At 37.3% G+C, this 20,244-nt stretch overlaps 1 protein-coding gene across 3 annotated transcripts in view; it reads left to right on the plus strand.

The window, feature by feature from the left end:
• The window catches only part of WASF3 (WASP family member 3), a 64,918-nt gene that overhangs the window by 15,597 nt on the left and 29,077 nt on the right, over positions 1–20,244 (plus strand). For all 3 annotated transcript variants that reach the window (XM_050979386.1, XM_030235032.2, XM_030235033.2), the window contains exon 2: positions 2,669–2,759. The gene's annotated coding sequence lies outside the window, so the exon portion shown is untranslated. The remainder of the gene's footprint in view (positions 1–2,668; positions 2,760–20,244) is intronic.

Genomic DNA, 20,244 nt, shown 5'->3' on the forward strand with positions numbered 1-20,244 from the left:
AAGCCCCTGTCCTACTGTAGAAGTACAAGATCAAGGGGGCCCTAACCGCTAATTTATGTATGGTTCTATTCTTTGAAGACTTCAGAACCTGTCTGGGTTTTCCATATGTGTGTTGCAGTTACAGTAGTTTCTAAGATTGAATTTCATGCTTTTAAGATTGAATACATGCACAAATTTAACAAGGCAAACCAGTACTGAAGTTTTAAACCACTTTCTTTTTTGTGTGTATGCATTGGTAATGCAGTTACTTGAATTCAAACTACAGTGGTAAGCTTTGGGTCTCCATATATGAAAACATATTTTAAAAACCCTCCCCCTACCCCAGAAAGCAGACTTAAAAATAAAATCCTTTTTTCACCATTTTCATGATGACCTGCCATTTGGATACTTTTAATCCTCAATCTGTGTAAAAGTTATGTCTTGCATTAAATCCTTTGTTTTTTTCCTCTGGATTTCTGAAGTAATCCTCTGCGTGCCATACAGCTTGTTCTTCAAATTGCTTGCCTATAATATTCTCATTTCTAGGAGTTTTGTTTAGAAAGCTTTAAAACAATGATTTTAAACAAAATTCAGTTGGATATAAATTTCTTACCAGAAGTCAGTGTTACACTTTCTGCATGTCTAAATTCTTATCCTATTGAAACTGTTTAGTACTTTCTGTAATTTAGTCAGCGAATGCATCAAATGGGGCACTTGGCAGGAGTCAGTGATGTTCTTGATAATGAGTAAGAATCTTTTTATAATGCTTTTGTTGGGGTTGTTTTTTTTTCCCTCTTGGGGATTTCATGGGAAAGAAAGAATCCATTCAAAAGGGAATGTGTGTGTTTTCACAGTTGGGCAGTAGACAGGTATTGCTGGACTGTTAGTGGTGTAGCAAAACATATTTTCCTTCCAGTATCTTGTGTTTTCATTATAGCTATGCATCTTCAATGTGGAACACATAGAGAGTTCAACACTTTGTCTCTGGCTTATCCTGGACCTTTTTCAATATTCTACTTTAAAAAAAAAAAAGAATCAAAAATCTGATTGCAAAAAAAATCTAAAACTGCTTGGCATTGACCATGTCTTGATGTTTTTATTTAGCCAGGTAAGGATTTATACTGAAATACACGTCAAGATAGTTGATTTGATTTTCACTGTGAAAGATGAGATTTGTCTTTATGGTGTGGTAGTTCTCAGCTTTTCTATCCCTTTATAGGTTCTATATTGTTGATCTGAGTGAGTTCTTTTATCACAAAATGGATTCAGGGATCCTATTAATGTAGTGCAGCACTGCAGACAGTGTGTAAATGTAAATGATGGAAGTAAACTGCAGCATGTGGGCAAAAACATGTCACTCATGTGGGGAACTGAGAACTTCCTGAAGTGCCTTTGCTGCTGAGGATAACGTAGTGTGTAAATACATTCTCAGACACCCTGGTAGTACTAGAGGGTTTAAGATCTATGTAAAGTTCCAGTCACCTTGTACTACAAGTGCTTTATGATGTCTGTTCCATAGTGTTGTTAATGTTAATCCCATCTTATGTTAACTTAGGCAAATAACTTTCCCTGTATAGTACATGTGTCGTGGTAATGAGGACATGAATGAATTGTATGTATGTGAGCCTTTACAATGTGTCTCCTTAATTTTTCTCTAAGCAAATAAACACTTAAGTGAGGACCAAGACCTTGGCCAACTGGTAGATTTTACAAGCAGGTTAACTATAGGACAGTGTTTTATTTGGAATAGGTGGTTACTGCACCAGTGGTTAGTGGAATCAAGATCTGGGCACCTTAAAGCTGTGGTATTCTGAGGGAGAATGAAGGAATGTGAGCAAGGCAGGTGGTGACAGAGACCAAACAGGACACTGCTGTCTTGCCTTTGAGAAGTCTGTGTGGTGACTCTAACAGTATCTTGCTCTTCTAGATGCCTTGTCTTTCTTATACATCACAGTTTATAGTTGTGTCCTTTAGATAAAGAAGTTTTTTCCCTCTTGCAAATTTTAATTGTCTAAAATATTTAGGCAAAAAAATGCATAGAAGCACTTATTTAAAATTCTGTCGATAGCATCAGCCTTCTCTAAGCAAGTGATCTGTTTTAGAGATCATTTTTATATAGTTCTAGCAGAAAGGGCATTTATATCTTAACTGCAAAAAACCTTAATTTATAAAAATTTAGTGTATGACTAAGTGCTAATCTATAAGTCACAGTGTTCTCTTGATGCTAGGAACTGTAATATTTTCATGGAAACATCTCACTATTTAATTTTTGTGAGAGATTCTCTTTGCTTTTTTTTAGTCCATTTTAATGGGTTTCTGTTCAGTAATATTTCATTTGCTGTGAAGAATCTCAGAGGGATTTAAGACTGCTGTTTTATAGTGCATTACTATAGGCTGTTACATCATTTTTCCATCCCTGCAGTCTTCAAGTGGGTAAATGTTACTTTCTCTGCTGATACTTACATTTAAAAATTGATTATAAAATAACACAAGCTATTTTGTTACCTTGAAAAAAAATAGGCTGTATCATGAAATATTTAGCACAAAATGGTTAAAACTGTCTGGATTCTACTCATGCATATTTTACTAAGTTTTTTTTAGCTGATTACTGAACCGAGCCCCAGTTTTAATGAATATTTTTAATTATTCTCTTACTGAAAGGCTAAGTTAGATTTGTCTTTGTTTGCAGAAAAAGCCACCTGAGTGTTCCAGGAAGTTAGAGAACAGCTGTCTTCTCAAAGGCGTAAACAGGACGGATATTCCACGCTCCTTTTTAAATGGTAAGTCATTCAAGAGAGCTCTTGCTGAACGTTCCTTGTCACTTACTTAGCATTTGTGTGAATCTATTACAAATAGCTTGGACGACTGTGAGAAGTCCCTCAAACTGAAGACCAGTGATGAATTTTAGAAAATTTTCCAGAAGGTGCTGAGTTAGCCTTGGGAAGGAGGTTTATATTTTTGTGATATTGAAGATGTGCTGTATTAGGCCCTGAAACAAATGTCAAAAGCATTGCTCACCCAGGAGACTGGTAGCGTTTAAATTCTAATCTTATTGTAGAAACCGAAATAATTTACTTTATTCATGGTTGTTCATGAGCTGCTGGATTTATAAATTTGCATCTGTTAATTACTTTTACTCTGTATAATCTGTACTTTGTTGATGTATTGTCTAAGAGATTTAAACTAAATCTGCTGAAGTTGAATGTTTGCTGGCATCAAAGTGCAACGGATAATAAAAGATTTGTATTTATTGATATTAAACTAGCTGTGTGGGGAAATACTTCCCTGCCTCCAGTCTGTCTCACTGCCACACTTATCACCAGGGACCTTTAGATAAGGATTATCTGTTGGTGTTGCTGGCAGAGTAGCCCTTCCATCACTGTGTGACATAAGAGGTGGGACACACCTGGGGATGGGTGCTAATGAAGGACTGCTGGCAATGTGCAGACAATTTTGTTACAATAAGTAAAGCTGATAGGTGTGTGCATGTGTGTATTTACAGGGAGCTGCAGCTTGTTGGGATCTGCAGTGGGAGAGAGAAAGTTTTTGAGCGGGGGGAGAAGGTGAAGAGCAGATTTATTGTTCTTCCTTCTGAGAGGATGAGGTTAAAAGTAGTATTAGCTACCTGTAGGAGAGACTGTTTTCTTCCTGCATGGCAGCACTGCAGCGCTGCCTTTGACAGAAACCACGGCCAGCCTTGCTTCAAGGTCTCTGAGAACAGTAAAGTATGCAGCAGTGCTTTAGGAGGCTGTTGTTTAGGGTACTGTTCTCCCATGTCCTAGAGCTGACTCTGTCTATAACCCTGCCTATGATCCTTTGCCACACTTTACCCCTCAGCTGAAATTCATTTATGCTTCATTTCAGTTTTGAGTTCTGAGGATATGCTTGATGATACTCAAGATGCTTTTCAGCATATATGTTCTCAAAGAGATTGTACTTTAAGTTAGGAAAAAGAAGACTTCTGGAAAATGTTTGCATTCACAATTTCAAGTAGGAAACTGTTTTGAGGAATGAAGTAGAATAAGGAAGCAATATCGTGCACACTGGAGTGGAGAGTTATGGTAACAGCTTTTGAAGGAGAAGGGTTAAAGAAAACCCACTTTTCCCCCCATTCCCCCTCTTGCATTACCCATTAAATGGAAAGGTTAATCAATGGTTATATACTGAAATTGTTTGGAAAAAAGATCTCTTGCTGTAAATGTCAAAAATGGAGGAAGTGTGTCAGGGAAAGAAAGTGGTCTGTAAATAAAAAAAAAAGGGGGTAAACCAAATGGGCATATCCAAAATTGAAAATATGCTTCACTACTAGATTATTAAATTAGCATATTGCTTATTATTTAATCAAGCAGTGAATGTTACAGCACTGTTACATTTCAATTGTGTTTCATGCTGCATGGAAACATCCTTGCTTTTATTTACGGGAAGCTATAGAAATTAGTTACTACAGGAATAAGAACCTTGGTTTTGGAATATTTTACCTAGGTTATATTTATTAATAAAGCTTCAAAAATTATTTTGAGCTATTTGCTGTTCATTCTCAGTGTAATTTTATCAAGTATTTTCTGTTTCTTTGTGCAGTTTAAGCTCAGCTTTCATGTAGAGTTTAATTGAAGTGTAAAGTGTTTAACTAGTCTGGAGATTAATGTAACTGATGGGTGTATAAAGACAGTGCTGAACATACTTGAAAATATCAACCTTTGAGGTTTTTAAAAAATATTAAAACCTAATTCTAGTGAACAAATTGTAATTTTTGATTAACATTGATCATTCATGGATCACAAACATTTGGATTGGACATACAATTTAGAAACTACCTGATCAAAAAATGAGAAACTTGTATTTAAAAAAATAATTGATTTCTACAGAAATGTAATATATTTTCTTTTTAAATTTCTATTCAAACAATTTCACTTACAAGTCAATAAAAAATTTAAACAACCTAATTCACCTGCATGTGTAGTAAGGCGTTTGAATTGAAATTAAGTCACTCATTTTGTCACTTGGATTATAGTTGTGCCTTGTCTTGCTTCTCTGGACTTCCTAATATGTTTTGCTAATATAAATGCCCCAAAAAAGTTGTCAGGTTAATAAAAACACTATAATAAAAATTACATTAAACCTGAAACACTACAGTACAAAAGTGTCTTCCACAGAGAAAGTTAGAGAGCATGCAGTGAGAAATGAAATACCAGATGCAGGGCTTGAAAACAGCCTCTGATGCTTACTAGCCCGAGCTGTCAATTCAGTAGACTACTCTTTTGTCATCACATACAAATAATTCTAACAAATACGCCTTTACACTTATTTTGGCAGATAACTGAATACACTGTATTTTTACATGTTTTGAAAAAAAGATATTAAAATTATGTTTGTGATTGCTGTGTGGATAATACTCCAGTCTTTAGAAATACTTTTATTGGGAAAGCAGCTTGGATATTTTCATTCAGGTTGAAACCAAATTTATGTGCCAAGACTTTTGCTCGTACTGTCTGACTTTCAGTCGTGTAATCTGTATCCTTTAACCTTCATGGCTGCTTAATTATAGTTATTCAGTAACTTATATGTTTGATTTAAAACAAACCGTTAAGAATAGGCCCCTGAAAGAAAGCAGCTTTTTAGATTGGGGCAGACTGAGTGTGAAAAGTAGGTTGGCCAGGAGAGAAATAGTCTCTGGAGAATGGTGGAGGCTTTTTGGACTACTTGACCAGCCAAAAACTGGATTGCTAATTGTGTAGCAGGGGATGGGGGGAGTAGCAGGACAGTGTTTAGCCAGTGGTCTCCCAGGGGTGGAAAAAGGCCTATGAGAAAGGTGAAAGTCTGTGGAATTCTTGCATTGCAAATGGTAAAGCCAAAATGAGGTGGAACTGGTTTTGGGAGAGACTAACTTAAAACATGTAAGAGAAGTGATCACAGATTTCCATCTTCGTGCATTTTTGATGAGCCTTTTCTTGTTTTCTATCTGATATTGATGTTAGGAGAGGCTGAATATTTCAGCTTAGCTTTTGCCTATCTGGGGTTAAACAGTTTCAGTATGCACTTATTTACATTTTGGACTTGACTGTGTGGAGTTGAATTAAATTGCAGCCTGGCAAAATGGGTTTGATGTTAGCAAATTTCTTCTCTTTGTGTATTAAAACTGGTGTCTGCGCTGTGAGAGCCTTAGCATGCTCATCATATATAGAAGTAATCTTTGTTATCACTGTCTGAGACTGGAAAATTTTCATTTCTGCAAATAAATGCAGTCATTGGCCTCTTCTCTGAACTTTTCTGTGATTGGCATCATAATAACTTCCCTCTGAATTATGCAGCTAGTGCACAGGGATCTGCTTGAAGATGAGGTTTAAATCTTGGTTGCCTGTGCAATGATTAAATAAATCAGCTTCTAAATTTAACTGATGTAGTTAAATTACTTCTTGAACTGTGTGTAGATTAGTCTCTAATGGCTTGATTTTTTCCATATGTGCTTGTAGTCTATGTAGATTATACTGATTATTTTAAAGTGTAGTTAAGAGCAATGTAAGTATTGATAGATTTGTTACATAATTTGGTGGGGTATATGGAATATCCATGTAATCACAGATAACTTTAAATTACAGTCTTTGAGAGTTGGAGTCAATGTGTTTGTGCCTACAGTCACCCTGTCAGTCCATAAAAACAAACTGGTCTCCAGTCACAATGGGTTTTGCTTGGTTTGATGTGATTCTAAACCTCAGGAAGAGTGCCAGCAACCACAGCATTGCCCTTGGAGCCTCATCACAGAGATGGCAATAGCAGGCCTTTTTCTGTTTAGCAGCCAGCTGGTCACAGCTGTAGTTAAGAAATCTATTCCTCTTGGATTGGGGGATCTCATCAGCTCAATGGGTTTTAAACTAATAATTGCATTTCACAGGAGAAGATTTTATCACCAATATAACAGCAACAGCACTGCTGCGAGGGAGGCAAGTTTAGAGTAGGTTCACTTCAGAATTCAGCATCTTTCTTTGTTTCTGTAGTATATTTAAAGAAAAACAAAAGCTTCTTGAATATTAACATGCCAGGATTTAATTCCCCCTCCCCCCTTGTTTTCACTTCAATATGGTTAGGTTCAAAATCTACTTACTAGTGTTAGGAATGAACATCTAGGAAATCTTTTTGTTCAAAGCAATTTAATGATAGGAAATAGTGAAAGTGTTTTGATCCAGTAGGCATAATATTTTGAGGTAAACTCATGGCAAAGTTCACTACTAACCACTGTGGAATTGGAGGGGTGAAAAACATCAGTTGGGTTTTTCTTTCTTTGGAAATAGGTGCCCTAATTGATTTCCAACTGCTTTCTTTAAGTTTACAAGAGACTGCTTGATCATGATGGCTGCCCTTTCTTTTTTAAATTCAGGAATAAAGTTAACGCATATTTCATCAATAGTCATTGCAGTGTTATACATTTACTTGTAAATAAAACATTTAACATTTAAAGCTTCCTCATTTGTTATTTGGTTTGTGTATTTCATGGAATGGGTCAGGTTGGATGGGACCACGGTCATCATCTGGTCCAATGTCCCTTGCTCAAGCAAGGTCATCCCAGAGCACATGGCACAGGGTTGTGTCCAGGTGGTTCTTGAACATCTCCAGTGAGGAACACTCCACACGCTCTCTGGGCAGCCTGTTCCAGTGTGCAATCACTGCACTCTGAAGGAGTCCTTCCTCATGTTCCGGTGAAACTTTCTGTGGATCGGTTTCTGTCCATTGCCTCTTGTCTTGCTGTTTGGCACCACTGAGAAGAGCCTTCAAGATAAAACAGACTGCCCTGAAATTATCTGGTTGCAACTATGAGGTAGCCTCAGCTATGGATTAGAACAGTATAAAATGAGGCATTAATGGCTCCTTATACTTCAAAAATAGAGTGCTGAGTCTTTGCAGATAGCTACCTGGTCTGTAATCTGTCAGCATTTAGTAAGCTAGGTGCATTTTCCTTATTGTGTAGGGAGAAGCAGCATTTACTTCTGAGGGTTTGTGGAAAGAGTTGACAAGTTATGGGGTGTGTTGGAAGAGATTTCATGTTCAAATAAGAACAGCCTTTGAATAGGACTGACAGTGCGAGGGGAGTTTGGAATGTCTCTGAAGAGTGGATAGGAAAGGGGGAGGAGCAGCTACCCCATCTTATTCTTTTAGTTACTGGACTCTTTCTTCTGAGAGTAAGAAAGAGTCTTTAAAATCTGTCTCTGAATAGTAAACACTTTCAATAATTAAAAAAAAAAAAGTTTTGTACCAAATAGGACAAACACTGGATTGTAAAACTGCAGGAGTGAAAGGGTAATCAAAAGAATTAGTTTATATCTCTCCTCTTAACTACCAATACCTCCAACTCTTGTTGGACCAGCTGGCAACTTCCAAAGAAACAGTGAGACATGGCATTGCAGAAGTGAGGTGTAGAGAGCAGAGTCCAGGTGAGTAGAGGAAAGCAGCTGTAGGGCATGTGAAGGACACAAATCTTGGCTGCTGTGTTGGCAGCTAGAGTGATGAATATGCACAAAGCAGAGGTGCTGGATCTGAAGGAGGAGATAAAGCACTAGCAGTAGGACTCCTATAAAGGAGGAGAAGGTTGGACTGTGGCTCTAAAATAGGGGCAGGGCATCCTATAATCAGTATAAAACTGGGTGGCTTCAGGTGTTTGGCTGTGGGATGCTGATAGATGCAACTGGGAAATATGAATGTGATCATTTCAACATGCAGTCTGCCTGTTTGCATTTTATGACTAGTGATTAATGGTAAACAGCTAAAGAAATACTCTGTTCTCTGTGAATTACAAGATCAATTTGGATGAAATTTGGATTTTAGATAGAAAACATAGAGGGAATGGTTCCTTAATTTTTTGTAATGGTTTGTCCTTGATTCTGCCTTAGTCTCTTGGAAAGAAAAAAGGGACCTTCACAATTTACCAGGAGCTAAGGGCAACTACTTTTCTCAAGATGTGATGGTACCTTTCATCAGATACGTGACTTCTTGTTCCTGAGAAGAGGATACTAAATTTTGTCTTGAGTTGTTATCCACGCTTCTGTTTCAGAGTACTGTGTATTTATTTAAAAAAGGACACTTTTAATATATCATTCTTTAAATATTTAAGACCAAAATTATTTTTATAAGTCTACGCTGCTTGTCTCTTTTTATAAACAAACCACAGAAATCAATGTATACCAGGTTAGCACTCACTAAAAGCGTGTTTTTCAGAAAGAGATGGAAGGACAGACATAAATGACTTATGTGGCTAACATGATAAACAGAATTTGTAATGCACACATGGGATATCTGTTTTTCTTCTGTTCAGTAAATTTTTTGTTGACCTACTCAGAGTTTAGGATGCCTATGTGATTTTTGGGAAATGTGTCAGCAGAAAGTTCCTGAAAATTGCAAGAGTTCTGAGCTCTTTAGTGTCACTGGTTTTTGTTCCTACTAATAAGATGGACTAGGACTAGAGAGAACAACTTCTGAGGAGCAGATGAGGGTACTATGTGTAATCTTCAGGAAGATTGTCTACAACTTCCTTGTGAGGGGGGTGGAAAGGGAGGTGCTTAACCAGCCTGTGTCAGGTGTCCAGTGACAAGATGCAAGGGAATGACATAAAGCTGCATCAGAAAAGTTTAAACTGGATGTTAGGGAAAAGTTGTTCACTGAGAGTTGTGGTCAAGCACTGGAACCAGCTCTGCAGGAAAGTGGTTGTGACCCCAAACCTGTCAAGAGTTCAAGAAGAATTTGGACAACACTTTTAAGTACCTGGATTAACTTTGGGGTTGCCCTGTATGGTCAGGAGCTGGACTGGACTATCCTCACAGGTCCTTTCCGACTCAGCATATTCTATGACTCAAGTAAAAGTCTTTTAATGTGACAATATTGGTGCCATTTCCTGTAGGAAGCAGTTGCTAATCTTTCAGTCTTGTTATCTAGTCACTTGGGCTTAGCTTACTGTTCACCTACACAACTGAACACTGTAACTGGGTATGAAATGGGAGTTCAGCTTGAATTGCTTTGTTTTTGGTTTCCTTTTTTTTTCTTTTGTCCTGAAGCAGATTGAGTGCTTTCACTATCACTTCCATGCTCTCAGATATAAGGATAGTAATTCCATAAACTGCTTTGACTTCTTTCCCCTGGATTAGATTTTTGCTGACTTCCAATCTGATTCCAGCAGGAGAAGCAGCTCAGCCAGGAGCAGCAGCTGTAATAGCACAAATGTTGAAACAGGAATGGGAAAAAGAATCCATTTAATTAAATCAAGGAGCGGTTGGCTTGCAGCTGTCTTAAAAAGCACAACTTTAAGTGGAATGGATCTTAAGGCAATGACTGGATTTTTCTTCTGAGAAGGAAACATAACTCATCTTCTGGTTGAAACATTTGTTGCTAAGTATTGATGTGATCTAGGTCCAATTTCTGATCCTTCTGCAGGCCTTGATGGTGCTGACCAGCACACAAGTGGCTCTGGTGCCTCTCAGCAGTATGAATGAGATGCTGCTTCTTGCCTTTCTCATGTTTGGAGAGTAAGTTTAATGCCAGGGTGTACAGATACTGTAGGAGTGCAGGTATTTGGTAACCTTACTGTAATAGGCTTGGGGATGCTCCTTGGCAGTTGCAGCCTTGCTAGGTTTAGGCAGTCAGTTCCTCTTTCAGTGGGTCTGAGTTGGCTCTATTGCCAGGATTTTGTTGTGTGTTTGACTGACAGTAAGGAAGATGAGGTCCTTCCCGAAGGATTGGGAGGCTGAGTGCATTATAGGGAGTTAGAGGATCAAGGTAACACTGACTCCTGTTCATATTTTTGTTTTATTCCTCCCTTTTCCATGGAACATTAATTTGTAAGTATTGGAGGGAAGCATAATTAGAAAATACTGTGACATATTTTTAGCCCTAAGATGATTCTTTTTCTTTCTAACCTGTATTTGCCTCTCTTCTTACATCTTGTCCTGACAAAATTAAAACAAAATAAAACTACTCTTTTTCAGCCTTTATATAGCAAATTAAAGCATGCTGAAACAACATTGTAGGATGTATTATGCTGTAGGTTTGGTTTGGATCCAGGATTATATTTATGATGCAAATTCCCCAGATGTGAAGTATATGAATTCTTTCAGATGAGTGTAAACCCAAAACATTGTCTGTGGGGGCATATGTGACCGTGTCAGCATCTGATGGTCCAAGGACTGGGAGAGCACTAGCTTGGAACAACTATTCCTGTTTCCTTACAAAAAAGAGTGTATGCAGGATGGACTCGGGATCATCACCAGCAGCTATTCTGCTCTGGAAGTGCTTATGCTCCTATTGTACCACACAACTTGCTAATGCAGTCTCTGAAGTCTTTGAAGATCCCCAGAGGCTCACAGGTGAAAAACCTGATGGCTCATGCTGTTCTTTATTGTGGACTCCATGTATTTTGATGGTTTGTGCTTTTATTATTTTAGGTAAGACTGTTTTCCTTCAAGCTCACACTTAGCAGTCACCCACACTTGGCATTGACTAAAAGAAGAGAATTACAGACATAGCTATAAATCACTGTGATGCTTTCAAGTACTGTTAGGTTCTGAAATTTCATAGTTCCTTATAAAGCTAAGTTTACATTTTCAAGTCATATATATATGTATATATATATGTCTTGAAGAAAGACAGACAAAAGGTTCCACAAGAGAACCTTTTAAAGCATTGATTTGAAATACAGGAATAAAGCAGAAGTAAAAAATTTAGTGTTATCGTTGATAACTTCTGTATCCCCAGTAATCTTAGCTGTGATTTGATGATTTTTAGCTAGGAGAAAAATTTGCTTAAGCCTTCTTAGTGATTATTTGTACATGGTAAGAATGCTTTTTTCATTGAAGCTGGTTTCTGGAGCACTCTTATCCTGCCAGCTCCATGGAGATGTGTTGATACGATGCCAGATTTCATGGAACACAACTTTCTTTCCAGCCTTCAAGTATTGAAAGGGGATTTTTACAGAAGACTAACTGCTGAATTCTGTCTGAGACTCACTATGGTTTTACAGTAGCTTGTTTGTCTCACAATGGGAGTTACTGTATGTGTAAGAAGGAAATCTCTTTAATGCTGAAAATGAGGTTTTGTTTGTCAGTGTTACTGTATCAAAGCATGTTATTTGTAGTACTGCCTGACACTGATTTTAGCTTTAACACCCTCCCAAGAAAACTCCAACCAAAAAAAACCAAAATAACCAAAGCCAAAAACCCCACAAAACTCCAATACAAAATGCTACTAAAACCTCAAAACAGCAGAAAAAGAAAAGTCTGAGGCCAGCATTATACGTTGAATTATTAAGAAGGAAACGGTGGGCAGAACCTTGACATCTAAATTTGTGATCCTAGCAGGAGAGAGGATCTGTCACAAAAGAGCCAGAAACACCAAGAGAGGATGTGATGTTTTGTACCTGTTTACAATCGCAGTGTGCCTTACATATCCATAACAAATATATCAATTGTGTTTAGATTCAAGTTTTTTACTGAGATTTTATTTCTCTCAGTATTCTGTTTCAGGTGAGAGGTACAAGTGATATCTGCCCATGTAAATTAGGTTTGAAAAAATGTCTTCAGTATTGATAAGGGCAGGAAAAAGGAGTACGATCTATCTTGATTTCTGCTGGACCCCGTGTTACTCACTTGTGATTCTGTTGTTGGGGTACAGGGAGCTCCTGTACTTCTGATAAGTGGATGTTCTGCTGTCATCTGTAACTGTTAGTGTTTCATTTTATGAACTGAAAAATTACACATTGCTTATTTCTCATGTGTCAAGCAGGAATGTTTTTTGTGATTAACTTGAAGATGTTAACAGTGTGGAGGAGAGTGAGGAAGATTAGCTGGGAGAGGGGAATAGCATCCTTAGTGCTCAGGTTACTGTACACAGGCAGATCACATAGGAAAGATCATATAGGAAAGACATAAAATGTGTCCCCACCATGGGAAAGTCTCTGACCAGAGCTCAGCCTTCTTTAGGCAACAGAGTGAAATAACCACAACGCAAAAAGCTGTATTAACAGGGGACCTGATAAGGCTGCTTGAGCTTTGTGGTGATTTTTTTGGGGGTGGTGGGTTGGGGTTTTTTTGTGTTGTTTTTCTTTGGTTTTTACTTTTTACGACTGTCTTGAGTGTTGCTTTCTGTCACTCATAGTATCTTTCTTAATTTATACACCAGTCCTTGATCACATGGTACTTAGTGATAATGCTGTAGTACATAGCTACCAGAAGACGGACTTTGTGGGAACAGATGGCACACTTGGCTCAGGATAAAAATAGTTGGGAATTTTCAATTCACTTAGACTCAGCTGTTGGATCCAGACACAAAATATTTAGTTCAGTTTTTCCATGAAAGCACCCAAAATAAATCTGGTTTTCACTCACATAGGTTAGTTGCCATTTCCACGTTTCTGGTATATAGGTAAAGTCAAGTATTGGTAGGAGTGTCAAAATCAGGAAAATTTGTGGTGTGGATGTAAAGCTTCACTTGGAGGAACTCCAGGGATATGGCTTTATTTTGTAATAATTTAAATCTTCTTGGGCTGTCCATGTGTTTCCTTACACACAGTAGGAAATTTCTGCTGCTGTTGTGTGGCTGATCAGATGGATATTGAAGTTGCTTTGACTGCAAAGTATTTTAAGGATTATGTTACATAGTGTGGTAGATCATAGTGTGATGCCATAGAAAAAGCATCATTGCAGGTGTTTCCCAGTGGTAAAGTATCTTTCCTGCCTGGTGAGAACTGGGAGTGGAGGAGGTTCGTTGGGAGCAGAGGTGGAGAAAGTATCATGGCAATTCAACATTAATCTTAAGTGCTTTTTCTTTTGCTGTTTGACCCACATTATTGGTCTCTTCCATCATCTCTGTGTGTCATATGTATAATAAATGAGTATAAACTGTGTGTGTATATATAGAACATAAATGTACACAAAATGTGTGTATATACATATGTGACATCCAGAGGGTTTCTTGTGCAGAAAAGAGCTATAAGAAAACTTGACACTTCTCTGTGACATTTTAAATTTTGGATTAACTGAATTATGTTAAAATGTAACACTTCCATAGGACATTTTAGATCAACTGCTGGGAGTAAAAACAGTTTAAGAACAGATTTTTTTTTCCTGAAAAATCCTGTTTTAAAAGGTTTTTCATGGTGAATATTAGATATGGGAAATGGGCAGCACTGTGTATTACCATAAAATGGATATTATTTGACAAAAAATTCAATCCTTCATTCCTTTTTTACTTTCCCTTCCAATTTAAGGTTAATTGGAGTTCTGAGAAACAAATTACTGAATTTGCTTCTGGTTTAGCTTGAGGTCATTGGAGGATCTGAATGGCATGTTGTCCCTGCAGGAGGGCTCCTGAGGCCTCACCAGGTGGCCTTTATCACATGGACTGTGACCCAGACAGTTATTTCGAGCACTTTAAATCCAGTAAGGCTCTGTTAAATGGGATCAATGTAAGTCAGCAAGCCTAGCTGCAACTTAGGTTTTCTTTATATAAGCAAGGCATTTGCTTCTGATAACCCCTGCTGTTTGTGAAGGAGGAAGGCTGGGACAAATGTACTTTAAATGGTCTGCAGGAGTTATTTGTATATTACTGTAGTCTGAAACACTAAGAAAAGGCTTGTTTACAGCTGTTTCAATATTCTATTACGAGTTCTTCCAGCATCAAATTGTCTGAAGCAGTGTAAAGAAATTATAGGATAATGGTTCTTGTCACAGAATTTTTCCATTTCTGTATTGTAGATAGAATGCCACTGTATATAACTAAACTCTTAAAAGAATGTTCATCAGATAACCAAAACAGACTTAAAGTAAGCAGTGCAAGGTGTTTAATGCCATAATTCAAGAGACTATTGAAAGAGTCATACTTACTGTAGCTTCTCAGTGGTGTTTCCTAAATTGGGACACGAAAAGCTGTGTTTTCTCATATTTTAATTGTCAGATAGCTGAAGAAGGAATGTACTTGTAATGATGCTTTTTGGACTGCAGTAGGTGGGTACGGAGCAAAGAAATTTCCTTCAGGTGGGAAATATCCTGGTATGGTTAATTGTTATTTACGTAATAATGTTTATTCAATAGCAGTTCTCTTGGTTTTGTCATATTTTATTTTTTTAAAAATTATTATTGTTGCTTTGTGGTATTGCTGTGGTAGAAAAATTAACAGGTACTAAACAGGTGGGAATGACTAGCGTTGCAGCACACAGCAAGTTACTTGAACCATGATTTACATTTAAGGCTTAATTAATCTTAGCCAGTTCATGGGAATACTTCTGAGTTTTGAGATAGTGGCCTGTAGACATTTTCTCAGCTGTCTGGGCTGCTGAGTTTTGCCGCGGAAAGTGAGAACTGTGTGGCTCTGTCTGCATAGCAAACTCTGCTCACATCTGATTAAGATCCAAGCCTGTTTCCAGATGACATCTGGAAGCATTTCGACCTTCTAGTGGAGGGCTGTTCCTGACCTAATTAGCTCGGCGGTATAACTAGCTCTCTGCTGCTTTGTGATTTTGATCGTTTTGACTTCATCTAGTTTACACTTCTCACTGAATGTTACCATGTAGGGTACTAAAGGTTAAAACAAAATTAGATTTTACAATCTGCTGCTCTTCCAGTCAGTGTTTCAGTACTTCTAAATTTTCATACATGTAATCATTAGGTATTCCAAGTACAAAGAGCTGAATAATTCAGCAGCCGTATGGCTCGCACATGTCAAGATGATACAAAAGGGGGGATGATCAATCTAAGTCTTCTTTCCTGTGCTGTAGGACAAAGCACTGCTTCCTCCTCTTTCTGTTCTGAGTTTCTCCTAGCTCTGCCTGGGTGCTTCTTTTCAAGAAAGAGGTGGTATTTTTAAAGGGTAAATGCCACTTGAGAGGTAGACAGTATAGTGTAGTAAGGTATTTATATTTTCATTTCTTTCAACCCTGCTTAAAAAACAAAAGGCTACCACTATTTCTTTATATGCACAAGCAGAGTATTTTTTCGCTGCTGTATCAGACTGGACAAATGAAATTTAAACAAGCTCCAACAAATGCATAGTGTGTGTCTTTGCTGTAAAGACAAATAATAAATTCAAAGGGAAACAAATGGTGACTCAGTTCAATTCTGTTTGCTTGAGTAGGAGAAGGGATGATAATAAATTCTTGGGGTATAATACAGAAAGGTCATATGAAAGAAAACCGTGTTTTCAGTGCAGCACAAGTATTTCATGATTGAAACAAGTCCGTTCTTAAGATAGCAAAAACGAAACAAATGCTCTTACATGATTTGAAAAGAGGTTTTTTCCTTTCTCAAGTGCATGCATAACATTTACACTGTGTTTGGTGTTAGTCTAGCAGTGTTAGGTTGAAATTGTAAAATTGATAGTGGCGGTAAGGTTTTTATTGTTATTTTAAATGTGTGAATGCAGTGGAACAGATGTTCAGAACAGCATGGAATACTCCTTGTTCCCCATCCCACCATCTCTTTCACACCGAGCCATCTGGAAGGGACTAGGAGCAGGATGAGCAGCCATCACGCTAAGAACAAGATTAACGTGTCGGCATCTTTTGTTGAGACTTTAAACTGGTCACTGTTTGTTCAGCGGAAAGAAACAATGGGACATCTTTCTCATGACTCCCAGTGTGCTAAGATCATTCACGTGGCAATGGAAAGAAGGCAGAAGAGAAAATGTGATTTATATAGAACAATTAATAAATTTAATGGTAGTCGGGCTGGACTTAGACCCATACAGGCAGAAACCAACTTTTTTGCCATTCCGCTGTATTGATGTGACTGACCACCTTTTACCATGAAGCACAGTGTCAGGGAATAGCATTCTGGTAAAATAGATTCTAATTCACGTATTTGGGAAGAAACTTCTGTACATATTTTTTGAGTTCATACTCTTAAGGAGTGTTATTTTTTTTAACCTGAATTTTTCTTTTTTACAGAAACAAGTATGCCATTTGTGGATGTCTTTCAGTTTCCTCAGTTGAATTTCTTTACTTCCGTTTAGCCTTATATCTTTTGAGATAAAGCATAAGTGTTCTGGCTAAATGAACAAAATTTTGGTTGGAGAAAGGACAGCTTGTGGTTGAGAAGCGAGGGACTTTAGTCATGTGTGAAGGTGCCCTGGGTCATCTGTATTTTGAAACAGAATGAGTAGAAAAGGGTGGGTGGATCTGGTGCTGGCAGAGTGATTGGATTTACTGCAGCAAGCTATTGTTTTGTGCGCTCTTTGAACTTCTCTTAGATTTCAGGTAAGCAAATCTGTTTCTGAATAGACATCTGACTAACACTGGGTGGCAAGGAAGACTAAAATGTGTTAGTAAAGGAGAAATTGGATTTCAAAGCTTAACACACAGGTCCAGTGGTACCACAGTGTATTTCTTGCATTGTTTTGTCTTTCCTTCAAAGAAGAGAATTTTAAGGAATTGAAATTTGAAATCAGATTCAGGAAGGTTATTTGAAAATGAAGTGCCTAAAGCCTGAAACTACTACTGCAGTGCCATAAGCTGTTCTAAGGGAGAAGATAATCAGAAGAAAGTGACACAATTGAAGATATCAGATTTCAGATCTCCATTTTCAGAGTAAAGATAAGCATGAGAAAAATAAGAGAGGGTAAAACTAGTTAAGGGATATGCATAGATGTTCCGGGGAAAGCTTATTCTGTGAAGAAATGGAGTGATGGAATTAAGTAAATATTAGTGTTTAAAAAATACTTCAGCACGACAAATATACTGTGTATATGCTTTTCCTGTATTTTTATGAAAATGATAAGACATGTTTAAAAAGTATAAAGATTTAAGTAACAGGGGTTAAAAAAATCCAATGCAATTTACTGGCAAAGATTTTTGCATATTGGGCAGTGGAAAAAATGCCATGAGTGCAAATGACAAAGTCCATTCATTTGAACAGTGAAAACTTAATACAGGAAATATATTCTGTATTCCATAGGTATGTTGCAGTTGGGCTTGAAAAGTTGCCTACTTGGAAATTAAGATAAACCAGTGTTAACCTTTAATTCAGTGGCTTCATTAGCAGAAAGTGAGAAATACCTTTATTTCTTCCTTGAACAATGATGAAGCCATTTAATTGGTTGAGATGTACATGATCCCTTATTTTGGAGTAGGAGATGAAACTTCATCATAATCTGTCTGTGCTTCCTGATGGTAAGCTTTTTATTTTCTTAGAAACTGCTGTGAAAAGTATTGTGAATGGGAAAAATTATTCTTGGGATTGTGACTTTGCAATGTTACAGTTCTATTGAGAGGAAAAAGTTAATGCAATAACTTTGTAGTGGTCCTTCAGTCTTCTTTTCTTCACTGGGGGACTCTTTACTTGGCAGAAAACTGTAGACACAAGTATTTAATCAGAAGTTGATGAGACTTTCGACACTATCAAAGGATGGCAGGTGCCCAAAGATTATCTTGAGCTACAGTGGGTAGGTAATGCAAACATGGGGCTGCATAACAAAGGGTGAGAAGACCCCAGAATACTCATCCTGGAAGCTGTAGAGAAAATAAGTCAATTTCTGATATCATAGTTGTTGTTTTGTATTACAGTCTGCAGTGTCAAAGAAAGAATAGCTACTTAATTTTAGGTTGAATCATGCTCAGGGCCTCTTTTCCTGCATTTGTGAATGTTATCTTTTCTATGCATGTTTATTGTTAATCTGAAATACTGAGAACTAAATGTAAAGTACCTGTAAATGTGCACTACTGTGAAGATCTGTTCACTTTTTTCTCTTCCAGCTTTTTAATTAATGGAAATTCCTGAATTAATGCATTCACCTTTTAATGGTCCTGCAAACTTTTGTGTTGCAGGCCTGTTCTCTTAATAGAGGTAGCTATTGTTCTGCTTCTTGCAAATCTTTTGGAGATATGAAGGGATGACTAGGAAAATGTACATCCATACAATTTTAGATTGCAGATAAGCAAAACTAATTACCATCCCTTCTCCTGTTGTCCTTTCTCTTGTCATTACTTAATGCCTTGATTTCCTTCATAATATCACTGGACCATAAAATCTGCCCTGAAGATCTCAGCACAGAGAGAAAAACTCCACCAAATAAAGAAAAGAAAAGAAAACAACCGTCCAAGTTGGTGAACCTTCAGAAGCAGCTCATTGCAACAGACATTGAAGAGCTCTATTAAAGAAACAAAATAGCTTTAGGAATTCCTGTGCCCTTTTCATCATTGCTAGTACTTAGATTGGTATGATGTGAGAGGAAGATGAGATGTGGTGGTCTGATACTGAGAGGGAAAAACCTGCTTTCATTCCAGCCTTGACTCTCATCCCTTTCACACAGACCTGGCAATCAGGAGGAAGATCTGTGGAAACAATGGTGATAGAATGGGCTATATATTAACTTTTAGTGAGGAGAACACGTTCTAGGCATTTCACTTTGTTGTTGAAAGATGAGGTTTGTTGAGGATAAGAAATGTTCCTGATTTTTAATTATCCTTGGGAAATAGAATTCTATTTGATTTTGTGCCTAGTTATATCATGTCCGCCCTTGTATCACCAAACTCCTGTCAAAATCAAGAGAGTTGCATTAAAAATTATGTGAAATGTGAAAAAATGTGTATATTAACTAAAAAATACAATGTCCATTAGATTGGGTTAGCCTTAATAAAAGTAAAGTACTTGGTACTTAAAGCATGATTGTGGTTTAGTAAAACAATATTTTGTTTTGATACTAATTACATAGTAATGTGGCAGAGAGAGGAATTGCATACTTGATAAAATTCAAATAGCTAGAAGAGACTATTAAAAATTAGTCTTGTTTGGCTGCCTTTAAAAAAAATAATAATTCTGTGGTATTAGAGAACATTGTGAGACAATAACTGGTGGCTAAATATTCGGTATTGTTTTGCAGTGTACAAAATGTGGATTCAGATTCTTGTTAGAATGAGGCCAGTTAAAAAAAAAGAAAAGAAAAAAGCACAGAACTTTTAAAAGTACAGAAGAATGACATTAGATGAATCTTGAATTCAATAATTTCCAGAATATATGCTAGTTATTGTTTGTTTTTAACTTGTCATTACTGATCAGGTGGGAGATGACATTTAGAGATGACAAGTTGGAAATGTTTACAAACTTTAGGTTCTCGGTCACTTAGGATAAGGAAAAAACCAGAAAGGAGCATGTGTTAAAGGCATATTTATTCCTTTCCTTCCATTAGGATAGGAGGGATAGCAGTATTTACTCTCCATGTAGCCCTTTTCTTTCATCTCATGAAGGATGAAGAGCCTTTGGAGGACATGGAGATCTGTGATAATGGCACCTCCATGGGGGGAAA

This window comes from Serinus canaria, chromosome 1 (assembly GCF_022539315.1).
Source record: "Serinus canaria isolate serCan28SL12 chromosome 1, serCan2020, whole genome shotgun sequence".
NCBI lineage: Eukaryota > Metazoa > Chordata > Aves > Passeriformes > Fringillidae > Serinus > Serinus canaria.